Genomic DNA, 5,482 nt, shown 5'->3' on the forward strand with positions numbered 1-5,482 from the left:
TAGTTTTAGGAGTTACAGATAGGGTTAGGGGTTAGAATTAGTTTTAAGAATTAGAGTTAAGGGTTAGGATTAGGATTTAAGGAGTTAGGGTTGAGGTTAAGATTATGGGTTAGAGATTAGGATTAGTTTTAGGAGTTGGGGTTAGGATTATGAGTTAGGGTTAGGATTATTTTAGGAGTTGGGGTTAGGATTATAAATTAGGGGTTAGTGGTTAGAATTAGTTTTAGGAGTTAGGGTTAAGGGTTAGGATTAGGATTTAGGATGAGTGGTTAGGGGTTAGGATTAGGGTTTAGCATTAGTGGTCAGTGATTAGGATTAGTTTTAGAAGTTGGGGTTAAGATTTAGGATTAGGGTTTAGGATTAGTGTTTAGGGTTTCAGATTGGTTTTAGGGTTAAGATTTAGGATTAGGGTTTAGGATTAGTGGTTAGGATTAGGGTTTAGCATTAGTGGTCAGGGGTTAGGATTAGTTTTAGGAGTTAGCGTTAAGGGTTAGGATTAGGGTTTAGGATTAGTGGTTAGGAGTTAGGAGTTAGGATTTGTTTTAGGAGTTAGGGTTGAGGTTACGATTAGTTTTAGGAGTTACAGATAGGGTTAGGGGTTAGAATTAGTTTTAGGAGTTAGGGTTAAGGGTTAAGATTACGATTTAAGGAGTTAGGGTTCAGGTTAAGATTATGGGTTAGGGATTAGGATTAGTTTTAGGAGTTGGGGGTAGGATTATAAATTAGGGGTTAGTGGTTAGAATTAGTTTTAGGATTAGGGTTTAGGCTGAGTGGTTAGGGGTTAGGATTAGGGTTTAGCATTAGTGGTCAGTGGTTAGGATCAGTTTTAGAAGTTAGGGTTAAGATTTAGGATTAGGGTTTCGGATTAGTGTTTAGGGTTTCGGATTAGTTTTAGGGTTAAGATTTAGGATTAGGGTTTAGGATTAGGATTTGGCATTAGTGGTCAGGGGTTAGGATTAGTTTTAGGAGTTAGGGTTAAGGGTTAGGATTAGGATTTAGGATGAGTGGTTAGGGGTTAGGATTAGGGTTTAGCATTAGTGGTCAGTGATTAGGATTAGTTTTAGAAGTTGGGGTTAAGATTTAGGATTAGGGTTTAGGATTAGTGTTTAGGGTTTCAGATTGGTTTTAGGGTTAAGATTTAGGATTAGGGTTTAGGATTAGTGGTTAGGATTAGGGTTTAGCATTAGTGGTCAGGGGTTAGGATTAGTTTTAGGAGTTAGCGTTAAGGGTTAGGATTAGGGTTTAGGATTAGTGGTTAGGAGTTAGGAGTTAGGATTTGTTTTAGGAGTTAGGGTTGAGGTTACGATTAGTTTTAGGAGTTACAGATAGGGTTAGGGGTTAGAATTAGTTTTAGGAGTTAGGGTTAAGGGTTAAGATTACGATTTAAGGAGTTAGGGTTCAGGTTAAGATTATGGGTTAGGGATTAGGATTAGTTTTAGGAGTTGGGGGTAGGATTATAAATTAGGGGTTAGTGGTTAGAATTAGTTTTAGGATTAGGGTTTAGGCTGAGTGGTTAGGGGTTAGGATTAGGGTTTAGCATTAGTGGTCAGTGGTTAGGATCAGTTTTAGAAGTTAGGGTTAAGATTTAGGATTAGGGTTTCGGATTAGTGTTTAGGGTTTCGGATTAGTTTTAGGGTTAAGATTTAGGATTAGGGTTTAGGATTAGGATTTGGCATTAGTGGTCAGGGGTTAGGATTAGTTTTAGGAGTTAGGGTTAAGATTTAGGATTAGTGTTTAGGGGTTGGAATTAGTTTTAGGAGTTAGGGTTAGGTGTCAGGGGTAGGGACGAGTTAGGGTCAAGACATCCAAGATTGTATAAGAAGCAGGTGAACTGGTGTAATATTTCAGCAATGAATATTGATGTATTTCCATATTCATCATCCATGCCATACTTAGTGACAGACAGTAAATTGTGTAGCGGGTCATTTCAAATTCATCCCTGTGATGGACGGCGTTAACCCGACTCAAAGCTAACCTCTCATTTTTTAGCGCACATCCAATAAATGATTGATCCCCCAGCGAGGCGGACGTCCATCTCCATGCGTCTGTCAAGAGTGGCTGCGAAGCGGGAACAGGAACAAGGCGGACCTGAAGCCTTTTTGCCGGTCTGTCATGTTGCGCCAAAGAGCGTGACCGCAGCGTGCCGCCCCGGAAAACACCGGCAGGCGGAGGCCTCGCTCGGCCTGAACGGCAGCCAACCGGAACGCAGCGTGGCCGACCGACGCCGCCTAAAAGGAGGCTTTGAAGAGTTGCTTTGAAGAGCATTTTTATTGTCATTTTATTGCCATCTTATTGTTATTCAATATTACAATGTTAACATTATATTATGTTGATTTTTCTTCTTTTTACAAACTTTTTGAATATTAATATTATTAATAAGGGCTGCACACCGGCCGAGTAGTTAGCACGCAGGCCACACAGCTAGGAGACCCAAGTTTGATTCCACCCACCGGCATCCCACATTCCAAAATCATGCTAGGTTAATTGCCGACTCCAAATTGTCCATAGGTATGAATGTGAGTGTGAATGGTTGTTTGTCTATATGTGCCCTGTGATTGGCTGGCGACCAGTCCAGGGTGTAACCCAGCTGGGATAGGCTCCAGCACACCCGTGAGGATAAGCGGTAGAAAATGAATGAATGAATTATTAATAAATAGCAATATTAAACCTAATAGACACAATGTATTGTATTTATTTATTCGAACTGATTTCAAATAATCATATGCCTGGTACTCTCTGCAATTGAGTAAACAAATGTTTCTATTTGAGGAGTATTTTGGCCCAGTTATGTGACACATATTATATTATTATATACATGCTACTTTTATGAACTATATACGTGGAAAATGATTTTAAAAACAATATAAAACATGAATAATACTGAAAGTAACAATATAAAATACAAGTATATGTAAAGGAAAGCAAAAATGTGGTAGAAGTACAAATATTGCAGATATTAATAATCATTGTTACATTCATAAAATAATACATTTGTATTTGCTTTTTTGTTTTTAAAACTTTTATTATGACTTTATTTATTTGACTTTTAAACTTTACTTAATATTCATATTAATAGTAACAAAATTACATTAAAATAAATATTAAAATAAAAATTAATTAAATTAAGTAAAAAAATAAAAATAATGGATGTATGTTTTTTTTTAATTATAAAGAAATATAAAATATGTTTTAATACTCTCAAAATATAAAAAAATGCTCTCATATAATTACATACCTGGAACTCTCTGCAGATGAGTTATTTGCTCAGCTTGAGGAAATTATTTTATAATTGTTATTATAACAGTAACTCTACGTGGTCACTTTATACTACAAACATGCCATCGTAGTAATTATGACTGGTACTAATGTGAATAATATCTATGATATGTTATAGTAATAATAGTTGTAGTGAAGTGCAATATGAGCATGTCATATATTTCTGGATGTATTATTTCTGTTTCCATTATGAAAGGAATGGATGAATATGTGGGATGAATATGAACAAGTGTCAAATTCATGACCATTTCAATCCCAAGACGACAACGTCTGGCCAACAAAGACTCTGTTGACCGACACAACATCTACACAACATCTACACACATTCCTGTGTGCGTGTACACACCACGCCGGACAAAACAACAACACAACCAGCCTGCAATGCTATACAGTAAACCAGCTGAAGCCCTTCCCGTTTATGTCGACAACCCGTCTCATCAGGTCCTGCTCCACGGCATTGATACATTTGCACTTTTAGCAAATCCAGCCTTTGTAGCGGCCCGCCACCAACACATGTGGACCGCCACAAATATATTTTGTAGTCATGTTCTTTTTTCCACTTGTAAGGATCATTAAAATGTTAATAAAGCTTTTACCATAGCCACAGTTTGACACTGGAACAGATGATCTCTATTTTCTATGTAGTATCAATGAGGATGGTGGAGGAGGTTCTCATGGGGGGGGGGGGGGGGGGGGGTCAACGCAAACTGCTGACAAGAAATCCTGCTCAGCGCACCTGCTGTGTGCTCATCATGCGGGGTGAAGAAAACACCAGCAGCCTGCAGCATCCCAACACACACTCACACGCGCACACACACAGCACATGACTCTGCAAAATGCAACAATTTCACGCAGGCCGAGCACGCACACACCTCCCAGCATTGACGTCACAGGTTTCCACGCGTGTTTTGAGGGTCCGTGCATGCAAAGCAGTGAAACCAACACGCTGCAAAAAAAGAATGAATGCAGTGCACCCGACCTTGTCCACGCACAAGAACCACGCAGTGTTTCACGAACTCATTGATGCGAGACGGGAAGCCTGATAGTTAGTTTGCGCACGCACGAGCACGGCCTGATTTATCCTTGCACCGACCGGGAAAGCGTACTTCCGGGTGGGGTGCACCGTGGCCACGTACCTCTCATCGTCCACGTCTGCCGGCGTCCACCACCGTGACATTGAAGCTGCGAGGAGTCGCTGCGTTTCCACTCAGCGGCAGCAGCAACAGCAGCAACAGCAGCAGCAGCAGCAGCAGCAGGAGAAGGAGGAGCTCTCCCCCAAGTGGAGACGCTTGGGATTGGACGGCGTGCCTGTCATTTACCACAAGCGGCCAATCAGCGTCGACCCAGGGCAGCCGGAGTCAAGCGTGTTGACTTTATTGACGATCGATTGATGAGCAAAGACGAGCAAATTGTTTATCGTCAGGACGCAACAAGCTGCAGTGTGGCATCCCATAATGTCAACATGGAGACCATCAGCTATATTTAAATGTCCAATAGAATATAATAAATAAATAAGACAAATTTAAACAGTAAGGTTTTTCTTTTCAAAGTTTGCAGTTTTCAAAAGAAATACTGCAAAATACTGCAAAAATGTATTTTAAAACGTAAAATAAGCGTTATAATAATCAATAAAACATTAAAAGCTATTTTAAAAATATTTATTTATTTAGTATATTTGAATTTAAATGTAATGCAAATTTTAATTTGCAGAAATATATAAAAAATAATTAAAAGTAAGCCTAATTAAAAATAATGATTTTCTGTAGTGTGACACTGAAGTACTCCAACATGATGTATTTTATATATTAATATAACAATTCATTATTATTGTACTTAATTGAAAAAAAATCTAGAGTTTAGAAATATTTTTGTGAAAATAAAATGTTTTTTCTCAAGTTTATTTTATTTGTATTTTTTTTACTTAATTGGTTCAAGTTTGTGATATTGCAGCTAATTAAAGTATGTAATTTTTAGCATAGCCTTTTAACCTGCTACATTTACAGATATTAAGACTAAACCAGTATTAACATTTCAAACTGACACCATTCAATTCCATTTAAACTGCAATCTGCTATCACACTTTTAATATGCATTATTCATTCTATTTAGCATACGTTATATAGTCTTTATATATTATGTAGTTTTTGTGTGGCCTATATTAATAACATAAGGTTGACACTGCGTTTTGAAAACATAAAAAACTATA

General features: G+C 38.0%; 1 protein-coding gene and 1 long non-coding RNA gene across 3 annotated transcripts in view; one reads left to right on the plus strand and one right to left on the minus strand.

Annotated features, from left to right (window-relative positions):
• Window positions 1-4,500, minus strand: part of LOC131134328 (rho guanine nucleotide exchange factor TIAM1) — a 42,701-nt gene extending 38,201 nt beyond the window's left edge. For both annotated transcript variants that reach the window (XM_058079473.2, XM_058079475.2), the window contains exon 1: window positions 4,413-4,500. The gene's annotated coding sequence lies outside the window, so the exon portion shown is untranslated. The remainder of the gene's footprint in view (window positions 1-4,412) is intronic.
• LOC131134338 (uncharacterized) overlaps window positions 1-5,482 on the plus strand; it is a 63,178-nt gene that overhangs the window by 52,926 nt on the left and 4,770 nt on the right. The gene's annotated exons all lie outside the window — the stretch shown is intronic.

Source organism: Doryrhamphus excisus, linkage group LG8, assembly GCF_037039965.1.
Source record: "Doryrhamphus excisus strain RoL-2023G ecotype Guam linkage group LG8, RoL_Dexc_Guam_v1.1, whole genome shotgun sequence".
NCBI classification, from domain to species: Eukaryota; Metazoa; Chordata; class Actinopteri; order Syngnathiformes; family Syngnathidae; genus Doryrhamphus; species Doryrhamphus excisus.